The sequence below is a fragment of the Cnephaeus nilssonii genome (assembly GCF_951640355.1).
Source record: "Cnephaeus nilssonii genome assembly, chromosome: 13".
Taxonomy (NCBI): Eukaryota; Metazoa; Chordata; class Mammalia; order Chiroptera; family Vespertilionidae; genus Cnephaeus; species Cnephaeus nilssonii.
This window is the reverse complement of record NC_137084.1, coordinates 43,386,327-43,400,899: the sequence shown is the minus strand read 5'-3', so window position 1 is coordinate 43,400,899 and position 14,573 is coordinate 43,386,327. Positions and strand designations below refer to the sequence as shown.

General features: G+C 53.3%; 1 protein-coding gene across 1 annotated transcript in view; it reads right to left on the bottom strand.

The window, feature by feature from the left end:
* ARHGEF17 (Rho guanine nucleotide exchange factor 17) overlaps positions 1-14,573 on the bottom strand; it is a 56,011-nt gene that overhangs the window by 27,305 nt on the left and 14,133 nt on the right. The gene's annotated exons all lie outside the window — the stretch shown is intronic.

Sequence of the window (14,573 nt, the reverse complement as noted above, 5' to 3'; positions counted from 1 at the left end):
TGAATTTGTCAAATTTTTAACATTCGGAAAACCTACTTTATTATATAATGGACTTTCAGCTTTAACAGATAGCCCCTCGCCCAAGTTAGTCGTCATATCGAGGCTTTACTGTACTTCCACATTGCTCTCTTGAGTTTCTCATCAAGATGAGGTTCCACCCAAATGCCAGCAGGAATGTCAGATTTGTGAGTGAGGATGCCTTTAAGGTGATTTCAGCCAAGCCACTTTAATGCTCATTTAATCATAACACCAATCCTGAGCTGTGTATTACTATCATGGCCTTTACAGATGAGTAAACAAAGGTGCCGGAAGTGAAGCTACTTGCCTGAGGTAATGAAGTCTGATGTGGAATTTGATTCCAGGTACTCAGCACACCAAGTGGCCTGAGCGAATTCACCAAGGTAACAAGGCACGGACAGGAGGAGTCAAGCCAACCCAGAGCACCTGGCATCGTGGTGATGGGCTGTATCTCTTCCCGGATGACTGGACATAGCAAGAAATAGGAGGGAGGGCTTTTGTCTGCCTCCCCACCACCACTACAAGGTCAGTAAAAGCAAAGACCTGCTCTCTTCGTGTTCACAGCTGTGTCCCAGACACACAGTAGGTGCACAATACATATCTGTTGATTGACTGACTTGCTCTGTGACTTTCACCAACTTGCTCCCCACTGTGGGATTCAGTTTCCCCCTTAGTGAATAAATAAGGGGGGAGGGGCTTAGGCGGATGCTAAATTCCCCACCAGACTCCCTGAGGGAGGTGGGTTAATGAGGTCATGCTCAGAGATGGAAGCTGGACAATCTGACCCTCCCCGACCCTGATTTCCCTGCCAGGATCCAGGCTTTAGTGAGGAAGCTGGGGCTCCGGAAACTGAAATTCTACCAGATGTCCCACAGGTGGCAGCAGAAGCCCGCATGGCAGGGGCTATGGTGCATGTGGTTTGATTTTAACATGTATTTTTTTACATGTGGGTTTCCCCCCCTTTTCTTTTTTCTTTCCTCTCCCCTGCCCCTTCCCCTTATGTTCAAGAAGATACAGCTGGATCTTCCAGCCTGGGAAGGAGAAGTTTCTTAACGTCATGATAATTGGCCGGAAGCAGGAGGTGGTATGGGGGGGGGGGGGTGGTAGATGGATAGACAGATCCCAATAGATGTGAAAACATCTCCTGATGAGCTAGTAAGCTCTGCATAGCTTCTTGGGCCAGAGGCTGGGACTATCACCTCCATTTTACAGGCTGAAAAAAACGAAACCCAGCTCTTCTAGGCCCCACATCTGAGTCAGGGGGCAAGTTGCCCCACCTTGAGGGGAGGAAGAGATGCCATTGAGAATCTGATGAAGTCTCAGGGTAGGATTTGCTAAATCTGGCAACCTTAGCTCCCAGGAAATGCACCCACCACTCTGCCCACCATAGTGGTCTGGCCTGCGGTCCCAGCCCTGATCAGAATTTGTGGACGAGGCCAGCTTCCAGAGTCTTCCCCTCCTGGTACTAAAAGTTATTTCATCCAAAACGTTTAAACTTGGCGCATCATATATGTGCTGCCGAAGCGAGCACGTTAACTTTGCCCATCACAGAACACGGCACAGGGAATCGGGCCCATGTGGTCTGGGGACCAGTACCACTACCTTCTTGCTGCTACAAACATCACTTCCCTTCAGCCTATTTCCTTACTTGAAAAAGGAGGGTGAACACTACTGCACAGTAGGTGCTCTGCAAAGGAGGGCTCCCTTCCCTTGCCCCCACCCAGTTCCCCAGCCTGCAGGGAGGCTGGGGTGAGGGATCGTGAGAACGGAAGTTATCCAGTGTCTGTGTCCAGCCCCTTCTGTCCTCTCCTTCCCTCCCTCCGACACAGGCACAAGTTGGGGGGAGGGGGGTGAGAGCTACATTTGTGTGTGTGTTGTTGGGGTGGGATGGGGTGTCCCGCCTCTAGAGCGGAAGATGATTCACTGGGCTATGGGCCAGGCACCCTGGGAAAAGCCAGGCCAGCCTCAGGGCAGAGCCCCAGGGAGCTAAGAGGCAGGGAGGAGGGAGGCAGGGCCTGTCTGAGCTGTAGCTATAATCCTGGGGTCTCTCAAAGGGCGCCCCCCACCCCCAGCCAAAAGAGGCCATCTTCCCCACTTACCAGGGTGTGAGAAATTCTACTCAGACACCACCAAAGGCCCAGGGGAGACTGAAGTGTTATCAGCTCCTACTAACCCAGTAATCTGACCTCTGTTCTAGGCTTGGATACTGATAGAATAACAAGGCAGAGGTGCTCCCTCCCTTTCCAGCTCCAAGACTTCGGCATCCATGCCTAGGACAGAGTCTGGCTCACAGTAGGAGCTTGGTACATATTGGTGAATCAGTGGATGGATGACAGCAAGTATCAGTGTAATGAATGCACATAGCAAATTTGGAATGCCCATGTTCAATCCTCTCTGAGGATTCCTTCCCATTTTACATGTGGGCACCGAGGTCCAAGAGGAAAGTCTCGTGACCCCCCCGGGCAGCAGGCTGAGGGTAGATCCAGGCCTTTGGGTCTCTTCCACTATAGTTTCTCCAAAGGGGACCAGCCAGCTGAGAGGCATTGTGGCCCCCATCTTCTCTGCCCCTCCCCTATTCCAGGACCCAGGGGACATTCCCAGAGGGGAGCAAGTTCCATCCGTCAGTCAGTCACTCTGGCCCTGCAGTGAGCCTTGGTGACCCCGGCCCAACCCAGAGCCCAGGGAAGCCCCCCTCCTATCATATGAGGCAAGTTTAGGGTGGTGGAGGTGACCAGTGACAGTGACCATGTCTTGCCCAGATCCCTCCACCCAGCCTCCAGGGCGCTGTCACGGGGCCTGGGCCATGCTGGCAGAAGTGGTCTGTGCCCTGGGCTGATCAGAGGCAGCCTCAGCTCCTAAGCCTTTTTGCTTTCTATCAGCAACTAATGTCCGGCCTTAGTGCCAGGGCAGCAACTTCGTGTGTGTGTGTGTGTGTGTGTGTGTGTGTGTGTGTTGCACAAGATTCACAGCTGAAGGTCAGCCTGAGCAGGTCTAGACTCGACTCTCCCGAGGCCCCAGAACTGGAGCCACCACTTCCAGGAAGCTGTCCCGATAACTCAGATCTGCCGACTCCCCTCCTGTGAGCACCCTGGGCTTCTGGAGTTGCAGTCTTGAAGCCTCAGTCTCTCTAGGCTTACGGCTGCAATGTTGCCAGTAAATGGCACCACCCAGCACTTCACAATCTACTAAAGGCTTGAATGGCCTAATTGAATCAGCTCCTCACAGCAACTCAGTGGGGAAACCAAGGCTCAGTGAAAAGCCGTAACTTGCTCAGGTTCTCAGGACTAAAGAGGTGGTGAGGTTGGGGCTCAAAAGCCCCTCTGCCACTGACCTGCTGTGGGACTTGGTGAAGCACGTACCCTGTACCTGAGTGCAGGAAGAGAGCAATGACTTACAAATAGGAGCGAATCTCTCCTGAGGGGCTCCCATGTGCTGCTTATAGTGGAGCCTCCTGGGCAGGCCCTATTATTACCCTGCGTTCCACAAGAGGATGAAAGAAGCATGAGACCTACACGCTGTATCATCTCAACATTATGAAATATACATGCATATGTACTTGCAAGGAGAAAAGGCTGGAGGCAACACGCCACACACCAGAATTTAACAGTGGGCTGGGTCCCTGGCAAAGAGGGCAAAGCCAGAGGTCACGCTGTACTGATGGCTGTTCCGCCCTCCAGGAAGCCCACATCTGTGCCTCAGTTTCTTCATCTATGCAATAGAAAATAGGATTTACTTAGCACAGTGCCTGGACAAAGAGTTCTCCATGAATACTGGCTGTTATGAAAAACCACAGAACCTTAGAAGGCAAGTCATATCAGAGGTTGACTGGGCCAGCCCCGGACCAGGGCAGGCACCCCCCAGCAGCCCTTGCTTGCATACCCCCAGACCAGGGAGCTCACCCTCTCCGATGGTACCATGGTAGCTCCTTCTACCATGGGGCAGGTCTGCCTGGGAGAAAGCCCAAGCTGGGCTGGGCCGCTTAGTCCCTGGATGGCCTTAGAAATGGCTGGTGGAGACCGTAGGCCCTCCCATCTCCCATTCTAAATCCTCTGGTTTTAGACTCTTCCTTGGGGTGGTTCTCCAGGTGAGAGGCTTTCGGGGGGGGGGGGGGTCGCTTGTCCCCAGCCCAGGTGGCCACCTCTGACCCTCCACTGTCTGTGGGATAACAGACTACATTTGCTGGCAACACTCTGTGCCTTTTCCACTTTCTCCTTTGGAAAACACACGAGAAAGCCGTTGGGTCTGACCTCCTCCCTATTCCACCTCCAACCCCTCCAGTCCCCCAGGGGCAGGAGGCCCTCTCTGCCTCCTCCCTGGACAACAGCCTGGTGGAAAGCCCTGAGAGGAGGGGCCCTGTGAGCTGGCTGTTGCCATGGCGATGGCAGCCCTGGAATTTGACCACTGGGGCCCAGGAGTGGGGGCGGGGAGTTGATACAAGCCATGCTGGGGGCAGGGAGGAAGGTCCAGAGGCCCAGGAAAGTTAAGAAGAGCAAAGGGCAGGGGGCAGGGTCCCTTTCATGGCCTCAGTTTCCCCATCTGTAAAGAGGAAAGAGGCATGGACCTCAATATCTCTTTCCAGCTCTAATCCAAATTGGAACCTGGGTGAGGGCTGGGGGTGGGGGAAGTAACCAAAGCAAGGCCAGTTGCCCCTTTGATGGATGGGGACCCCAGAGGACAGGAACTTGCCCCAGGTGGCACAGCAAGTCCATGGTAGCAACAGGACTAGACTGTGGGGGGCGGGGTCTGTCCACTCTGGCTTCCCTATTTCTCCACTGGAGAAGACGAGGATGCCTGCTTCATGGCAGGGGGAGAGGACCTTTGAGAATGGCTGTGGCCGGGCCGGCCCTCACTTCTGAGACAATGGACAATGTGCCTGCGCCCCCAGCAATCCCCAGCATTCCTGGATCTGGAGGGCTGGCAGAGGCCCTGCCCCCACCCTTGACTGCAGTGCCAGGCTTCGGTGGGTATTTTCAAATGGCTGCCCTGCCTACCCCTCTGCCTTCCCGCCTGCCCACTTGAGGACCACAGTGGACTCTGCTGCCAGCCTCCCGCCCCACTCCACTTTGACCAAGACTGAGTGCCACCCTCTGAGCCCCACCTTAGGGTCAGCATCGTCTTGCTGGCTGCCTCCTCCCACACAGTCACCCCGAGGTCAGGGCGATCTCCAGGGCCCCTTCAAGGCCCAGAGAGGGGATGGCACTTGCACTGATGAGGATTTGGGAATGCTATGCCACCAGTCTGTGCCCCACCTCCAACCGTCCATCGTGTTATACTGGTGTGGCCCCAAGCCCTTCCCCTCACCCCACGGCCATTGCCCCTCAGCCACCACAGCCTGGCTCCTCCAGCTGGCCCTCACACACACCCCAGGAAGATACTCCCATTCTGACCAAGTCACTCCTCAGCTTAAAATGCCAGCCGACTGGGGGGAAAAAATGGAGTTGGAACCACAACTCACACTACGCACCAGGATAAATTCCAAATGGATCAAAGATTTACATGGAAAACAAAACAAGAAAGCATAAAACACCAGAGGAAAACATGAGGAAGTTGCTTTATAACCTTGGGAGTGGGAGAGGCCTTTCTCACCATGACTCCAAATCCAGAAGCCATAAAATAAAAGACTTGATAAATTAGACCACATAAAAATGAAACCCTCTGCATGGCAAAAATGCACTGTAAACAAAGTCAAAAGTCAAGTGACAAGTCAGGAAAAAAATATCTGCAACTCATAACCCAAGCAAAGGACTAACCTCCCTGACATGTATTTAAAGGTTCCTAAAAATTGATAAAACAAAAAGGCCAACAGCCCAATAGGAAAACAGGCGAAGGACGTGAACTGTGCACAGAAGAGGGAAAACAAATGCCTCTTGGGTATGTGGGCAGATGACCAGTCTTACTCATCCTATCTAATAAAGAGGGAATATGCAAATTGACCGTCACATGGTCACAAAGATGGCGGTGCCCATAGCCACAAGATGGCAGCACCCAGTCCCCTCAGCCCCGCCGGAGTCACCCAGTCCTTTCAGCCCCGCGGGGTGGGGAGGGGGGCGGGGGGTGGCAGGCGCGTGGTACAGCTGGACCCGCCCTCAGCCCTCCAGCTGCCCAGGGCGGGCCCGAGGCACAGGCAAGCCTCGGATGGCGGCTGCCCGAGGCTCAGGTAACCAGGGCCGGCCGAGGCTTGTGCTGCTGGTAGTGGCAGCAGCAGAGGTGTGATGGGGGCATCGTCTTCCCCTGATCACAGGGTCGCCTCCCGCCCCTGAGGGTTCCCAGACTGTGAGAGGGGGCAGGCCGGGCTGAGGGACCCCCGCCCTCCAGTGCATGAATTTTCATGCACCGGGCCTCTAGTTATGAGATAAATACCAACTAAAACACACCAAGGTGCCATTTTCCACTTATAAGATTAGGAAAGTACCCCCAGGTCTGACTTGGTGAGGCTGTGGGAACCACGTGTCTTGGTGGACTCCTGTGGATAGCATCAAATTAGAATCACATATACCTTCTGTCCCAGCAATTCCACTCCTAAGGTGCCCTCAAAATACGCCAGCCTCCACACAAATGACCTATGAATGAGTTTGTTCACTGCAGGACTGTTTGTAACAGCCCAAGATGGAAAATAACTGAAATAGCCTTTATATCACACAGTACAAGAAAGAATACAGAAGCTCTGAAAGTGCTGATAAAGCAAGATCTGCAAGCGATGCTACGTGGAGAGCAGTGTGGACAGTGTGCTGCTGTCTGTGAGGAAAGTGGGGAAAAGACACGGCATTTGCTGGTATCTGCATATAGGAGTCATGAGAACTAACACTCAGGTGTTCTGGGGTAGGACTGGGTAGGACTACTAAGCGGCTGACAGAAAGAGACTTTTTGATATTTTTAAACCATATGAATATTTATCTATTCACATCTTAAAGTATACAGATTGAATTGTTTAAAACGTCCAACCAGCATGGCTCAGTGGTTGAGCATCGACCTATGAACCAGGAAGTCACTGTTGGATTCCCAGTCAGGGCACATGCCCGGGTGGTGGGCTCAATCCCCAGCTGATCAATGATTCTCTCTCATCATTGGTGTTTCTACCTCTCTCTCCCTCTCCCTCTCCCTTCCTCTCTGAAATCAATAAAAATATATATATTTAAAATAAATAAATAAAACATCACCTCATAACCTGGCCCCTGCTGCCTGCTCATGGCTCAGCTTTGAACAGCCTTTGCAGCCCTCCTCCTCCTCAGTCTTCAAAGGCTTCCCTTCAGCCTTCCTCAGGACCGGCCCTTCTGAAGGCTCCCTCCTGCGGGGGCACCCCCGGCTCCTCCAGAGTCTGGGCATCTCTGTCCCAGTCCTGATCACAGCCAGTGTCCTCATCTGTGTGTGTGTTGGGGTACTGCCTAGCCTACAGAACAGGACCAGGTCCCAAGGAGACTCCCAGAGAATGGAGACTGGATGAAGGGGGACTCTGAGTTTGGAGGCTTGTTTCCTAACTGGCCTCCTCCTGGACAATTCCAATCTCAGCTGTGATGCCCCTACAGGACATTCTCTCTCTCCACATTGCTGTCAGAATGGAGCTTGGCCTCCAGCCCTTCCTGCAGAGAAGAGTCAAAGTCCTTCACAGGCTACCCGAGCCCTCCTCAGGTCCTGGCAGTCCTGCCCTTTCCTGGCCATAGATACCGTCTATAAAGTGAGGCTGGAAACAGGCAACTTTACAGCAGGTGGGATTTCTGCCACTGAGAATCCAGCAGAGCCCAAGCCCACAGAGACCTCCCCACTTCTGCACAGCCCCCTAGCTCCTTTCCTACAGGCAACTGCCTGCGTGAAAATCTTGAGCCCCCCTCAGGAACTCAGCATATTGCCTCCCCACAAAGATGACCTTAGCCCAGTGGTCGGCAAACTCATTAGTCAACAGAGCCAAATATCAACAGTACAATGATTGAAATTTCTTTTGAGAGTCAAATTTTTTAAACTTAAACTTCTTCTAACGCCACTTCTTCAAAATACTCGCCCAGGCCGTGGCATTTTGTGGAAGAGCCACACTCAAGGGGCCAAAGAGCCGAATGTGGCTCGTGAGCCGCAGTTTGCCGACCACGGCCCTAGGCTATTCTTGGTGATCCCATCCACTTTATCCCTGGGACCCCTCCTCAGCCAGGCCAGGCCATCCCCCTCCCTCCCTCTCCAGTTGCTTTATGATTTCCCACTGATCCCCCAGTGGTCAGTGGTCCAGTGCAGCCACCATGGGCATTATCAGATTTAATTTTCACAAAACCCCTATAAATAGGAGCTATCATCATCATGCCCATTTTACAAGTGCATAAACTGAGCCACAGGGCGATGAAGTATTTACTCGTGGTCACACAGCAAAGAGAAAGAGCTGAATCTGAACCGAAGCCATCTGACTCCAGTCTGTTCTAACCACTACACCAACACATCTGGATGCAGGATCAAGTAGGAGCACTCAGGTTGACCCCTGACACCCTGGATGACCTGGCCCTTGTTGACCCACCAGCATCAAATTTCCGCACCCATATCACACTCTGGTTATAGTAGCTCCTCAACCCCACTCTACACACTGGGCCTCCACACGTGCTAGTCTCTCTGCTAGGTGCTCCCTCCCCGTCTTTATGCTTGGCATTTCCTACTCACCCAATGTTTATGGCGGCCAAAGAAGTGGGAGCCTAGGCTGTGGGGTGGGCCAGGTGGGCCGGTGCCTGAGTCCTGGGTCCTGAAGGCCTCGCAACTGCCAGGCTCAGAGCTCTGGCTTTCTTCTCCACTGTTCACATCTCCTTCTACTCACTCTAATCTCTGGGGAAGTCTCCCTTATTCTAACCTAAATTACCTCAACCTAGATGAGCCAGGGGGATTCCTGGGCCTCTAAAGAATGTGCCTCCACCTCTCCCCATCAATGACCAAGCTGGGCCAGCTCCGATCTCTCTCAAAGGGCCTCCCAGGGTGGCAGAGTCGGCAATTGGGGTCTTCTCATGGCACCATGATCAGGTTATCCTCTTGATCAAGTGGGGGTATAACCCAGCTCTATAGGCCCCTGGTGGGGGGCATCGCCTGTTCATAGGAGCCCTGAGGTGGGTGCTCCATTAGCCTGGCTCCCTGTTCATAGGAACCCTGAGGTGTGGAGCCTGGCTAGGCTGAACTTCTGAGCCTGTAGAGAAGCTGAAGGAAGAGGCCTGCCCAGCCCTAAACCTCTCCAGCAGGACCCCTCCACCCCAAACAGGGATTCTGTGCCTGAGTCCTAGGGAGCTCCATGGAAGTAGATGTGGTCCGAGGGGCAGACACACTCCCACCTTCACTTACCGTATTTTCCGGCGTATAAGACGACTGGGCGTATAAGACGACCCCCAACTTTTCCAGTTAAAATATAGAGTTTGGGATATACCCGCCCTATAAGATGACACCCGGCGTATAAGACGACCCCCGACTTTTGAGAAGGTTTTCCTGGGTTAAAAAGTCGTCTTATATGCTGGAAAATACGGTAAATCAACAAAATCCCAAGTTGACCTGTTTTATGGTTCTGTGTCAAGATTCTTCTAAAAGAAAGTGTTCCACTGTTCTTAAAAGCTTGGAAATTGCTGCTTGGGATCAAATCCAGACTTTCAGGGCTGGTCTTCCAGTCTCCCCAGGACCCACGGACTTCTCAGGAACCAGGGAGCTTTCATGGTGCCCAGCTGCACCCTGGCTTTTCCACCACAGGCCTTGCCTTCCCGGTTCTCTCTGCCTGAAGGGCCAGGCCCCATTTCTGCCTGTCAAGGCCCTGCTGGTCCTTCAAGGCTCCAGCCACGCCCCGTCCCTCATAAGCCTCCTCGTTCTCCTTCTTTCTGAGCCTCAGTCCTCTGTCAAATCGCTGGGCTTTTCCCCTGGGAGTGAGGCCCTGCTCCAGGCAGAGTGGGCTGAGGCTCTCCCCATTCACCTGATCTGGCATCCACTGCCCAGCGTAGCCCCATGATGGGAACTCAGGGGTTTCAGTGCAGGGACGACTGCTCTGTTCACATCTGTCCAGATGGATAACGCCTATTTGCATTACTCGTTGACATCTGGCTGTCCCTAACTATTCCACCTTCGCTGTCATCAAAGCTTTCTCTCCAGAAGGTATGAGCAATTCTCAGGCTGGGTCCTCACTTCCAATATCTGCACAGATGTCTGCATGGGTATGTCTGTCGGGACTGAAAAGGAGTGTACGATTACACATGTCTTTATGTCGTGTACCTTGGGCTTTGCCCATGTTGGGATGCATGCGGGGGTCTACAGTGTGGGAATTGCTGGTTTCAGGGCACACCCCCTCCATCCTGGCCCTGCCAGCACTCCTCTCTGCATCTCCACCCTGAGCTCAGGGCCCAACACTGGGTGTTCCCCAGCACCCATGGCCCAGGCCCGGCCACAGGGAAGGTGGCCTGGTAACTGAGGGGAGGGTGCCACAATGCTGCCTGTGGCCTAAGAGCTAAACCCCTAGGACAGGGCTCAGGGCCAGGGGCCCAGTGGGAGACAGGGCAGGAGGCTGGGGTGGGGGAGGCGGCCTGGGTTGGCTGCGGGTCTGGGCCTCTCCGGGCTCTTTGTCCAAATATGGAAGGTTCTTTTGCCTCCATTTGAGTCATGCCGGCCATGGCCCAAGAGATCTGCTTTCCAGATACTGCAGGCCGGCGGGACTGTGCCAGCAATGCCTGGTCTGCCCCCACCCACCTCTCCTGCCTCTGCCTGTGGCCCATCTCGGCACCCCTCCAAAATCCTGGGGCACAGCTTTCTCCACCAGCAGGGAGCCCAGCACCCACCTCAGTTGCTCTCCAGCACCAAGAGAAAGGGCCACATCGGGGAGGAAACACTCATTTCCTCTATCACCTCTCCTCACTTCCTGAGGGCCCCTCATATTAAACTGAGCTCGTCCATATTTATTTAGCAAGTACTATGTGCTAGTTCCTGGGGCTAGGACTGTGGACTGTAAATCCAGTTAGGCTCCCTTGTCCAAACTGAAATTCACTCTCTCCTCACATGCGCCCACCCTGGGGATGACAACACCCCACCAGGCAGTCCTGAAAGCCAGGAGCCTGGGTAACATGCAAGGATTCTGGAACCAGACTGTCTGGGTTTGAACGTGAACTATGCCACTTGGTTAGCTTTCCTAACCTGGGCAAACTACTTCCCTTTGGTTCCTCTTCTGTGTCACAGGGATGTGGGCACCTCCCCACATGGTACTGTGAGAATTAAATGAATACACGGAGAGTGATCAGACCAGTGCCGGGCACACAGGAGGAGCTCTGCTACTGAAAGGGGGCAGCAGCCCTGACCGGTTTGGCCCAGTGGATAGAGCGTCAGCCTGCGGACTGAAAGGTCCCAGGTTCGATTCCGGTCAAGGGCATGTACCTTGGTTGCGGGCACATCCCCAGTAGGGGGTGTGCAGGAGGCAGCTGATCGATGTTTCTAACTCTCTATCCCTCTCTGTAAAAAATCAATAAAATGTATATTAAAAAAAAAAAAGGAAAGGGGGCAGCAATAGAATTTGGGGAGCCAGCTAGTACTGTAAGAAATATTAACCATGCTCTGTTAACCATGATTGTTTTATTCTTTTTAAATATATTTTATTTATTTATTTATTTTTTACAGAGAGGAAGGGAGAGGGATAGAGAGTTAGAAACATCGATGAGAGAGAAACATCGACCAGTTGCCTCCTGCACACCCCCTAATGGGGATGTACCCGCAACCAAGGTACATGCCCTTGACTGGAATCGAACCTGGGACCCTTCAGTCCACAGTCCGACGCTCTATCCACTGAGCCAAACCGGTCAGGGCTGATTGTTTTATTCTGATTAAAGGAGGCACATTCTACCCTGGCTGGAGCTGACCTGGAGATGCAGCCCTTCCTCCCCATGTGGAGCTGCCTGTTATCATGGAAAGATCAACAATTATGCTGCAGAAACCAGGATTGCCAGCCCTTTGAAGATCCCAGCCCTTTTTGCACACCTGCAGGCCTTTGCAAACCTCTAGCCTGCCTACCTGTTAACTGCCCATCTGGCACTCCCTTTGGCTATTTCCCATGTAACCCCAGCCCTTGCATATCACTAAGCCCTTTGAAGACCCCTAGTTCTTTTGCATATTGTAAACTGCCCTTTGCCTACGTTTCCTTTGTACTTTTACTATATAAGCAGCTGGCTTATGGTGGGCTGCAGAGCAGATTTCTGTGGCTGACCTGCTGCTCTCCCACACTGCCGACAGTACTGGAATGAACGCTCATATGACTCAACCCTGTCTCTGCTTCATTGGCTTGAGTAGTGACGGGCAGCACGGACCCATTGTTTGTCCGGTTACACTACCAGTACTGTGACTCCCCACCCCGACCGCACCATATTCAGTCAGGTACTGCGAATTAGACCTCCTAAGACTTTCTATCAGCTTCCTCCTAGATGTCTCTGCTATAGACAAGAGTGAGCCTTGCAGCCTTGGAGTGAGGCCAGCCAAGCTAGGCACCTCACCCTCTTTGGGCCTGCGTCTAGTTCCCATCCCCACCCCTAATGAGTACTGGCTTGAGACAGTACACTTCGCCCATCTGCCAGCTCCCACCGCCTGGGTGCTCAGGCCTGAGTCCACACAGGGCTGGGTAAGGTGGTGCGAAGATGAGCCTGAGAACTCCCCAGGGGTAGGGCCCAGCCCATCTCCTCCTGCCTTCCGCACCCTCTCCACATTACTGTATTTAATAAATGTGTTTTGATGTCCCACCATGTGCCAGGAACAGGAGGGTTTGGCATGGGGGGGAGGCACCTGACCAGAACCAAGCATTAGGTCACAGGGTGAACTGGGGACCACCCACAATGCCACACCCCCAGAGCCTTGGAGGTCTGTCCACCCCCAAGCAAAGAGAGGTTGCAATAGCGGTGAGTCCTGGGGTGGGGGAGGGCTCCTGACACCTGTTGCCTGGGATGCCAAGGGGACCCTGCCCAATACAGGGCCCTCTTTCAAAGGCCTGGTCGTAGCTAGGGACCTGTCTGGCTCTGTTGGAGGCAGGGAGAGACAGAGGGTCAGAGGAGATAAGAGACGGACCGAAGGAGCAAGACTGAGGGAAGAGGGCAGGAAGAAGAATCGAGGAGGGAGGATAGAAAGCAGGAAGAACCCAGTAAGGGGAAAGAAAGTCTGGTGTGAATCAGTAGAAGAAACAGTGGAGGAGGAGGAGGCCCCGGTCCAGGTGAAGAGGTGGGGCAGGCGGATAAGCGGCTAGCTCCGCCCTCCTCCTCCTCCAGCCTTGGGGCCAGGCCCAGGGCTATTTTTAGTGGAAACTGAATTTAGCCGTTCCCTCGGAAATTCCTCACCCTCCCCAGGCTCCGCCCCTGCTGGCCTTGGGGAGAAGCCTGGAAGCTCTGGTCCCGGCGGGAGGGGAGCGGAGAGCCCAGGAAGGCGCAGCAAGGAACTAGAAGGGAACTTGGGCATCTGATGAGAAAACCGAGGCTCCAATCAGGCCTCCTATATGAGTTACTCCTCTTCCTACAGCCCCTGCCTTATTCTCCTCCAGGAAGGCCTCCTGGGCTGCAGGGCCACAGAATAGACTTGTCTCAGGTACAAATATGAGGATATTTTGTCTCCATCTATATGACCCACTACTAGCAAGACTGCCTGCCTGTCCACTTACCAGTCACTGTACCTCCAGCTTCCGAGAACCTGCACAGTCTAGAGCTCTCCTGGGCTCTGCCACATCTGGGACTCCCACTTCACAGATGGGGGGACTGAGGCCTAAACAACTTGTCTTGGGTCACAGCCAGTGTGATGAAAAAGGGGTTCTACAGAAAGTAACCTCACAGGGAAATCTGATTATAAATTCCCAACTGGGCAGGTCATGCTGGGTAGTCACTCCCTAGGCCTGTAACTTATTTAGTGAAAGGTTTTTAAGCAAGCCCTGTCCATTGTTCTTGTGCATCTAGGTTAACACACCGTGAAATGCCAGAAGTAATGCCACCCCCTCACCCTCCCCACTCCCCAAAGGCATAACCACTCTCAAGAGGACACAGAATTTTAACCTGTAATCTAATCCGGCCTTGCTTTCTCCCACCTTCTTGTAATCTTCCTTACTTCCTCCTTAATTTCAAATGCATAAAAGAAACTGCAAAACTGTCCTTCTCCAGAGCATCTGAGATCTTATTTCCTGTCATGTCATCAGTTTGGCTCAAATAAACTCTTATAAAAATTCTCTACAGGTTTGGACGGTTCTTATGTCGACACCAGCAAGGTGGCACAGGCCTGCCCCTTTCCTCCCCACGTGCTCCCGGCCTAGGCTGCTCCCAGAGGGCCGGGTGGGGATGCAGCCTGGAGCTCTGCCGTTCCCTGGGGACCTCATTGGGATGCAGGGCACTTCCTCTGGAGCAGGAGGGACTGGGGTTAGACCAGCATGTGGGCACAGAGGCAGGGACCTGAGCTGGCTCCGAGCCGAGGAAAAGTTCTTCCATGAGGCAGGGGGATGACTCACATGACCCCGCATCCTGTCCCAAAGCCTCATTGTCTAACCCCAGTTTCCGATAGGGCCCTTGAGCCTAAGTTTAAACCATCAGATTTTATGTCCAAATGATCTCCCTAGTAAGTCCTTT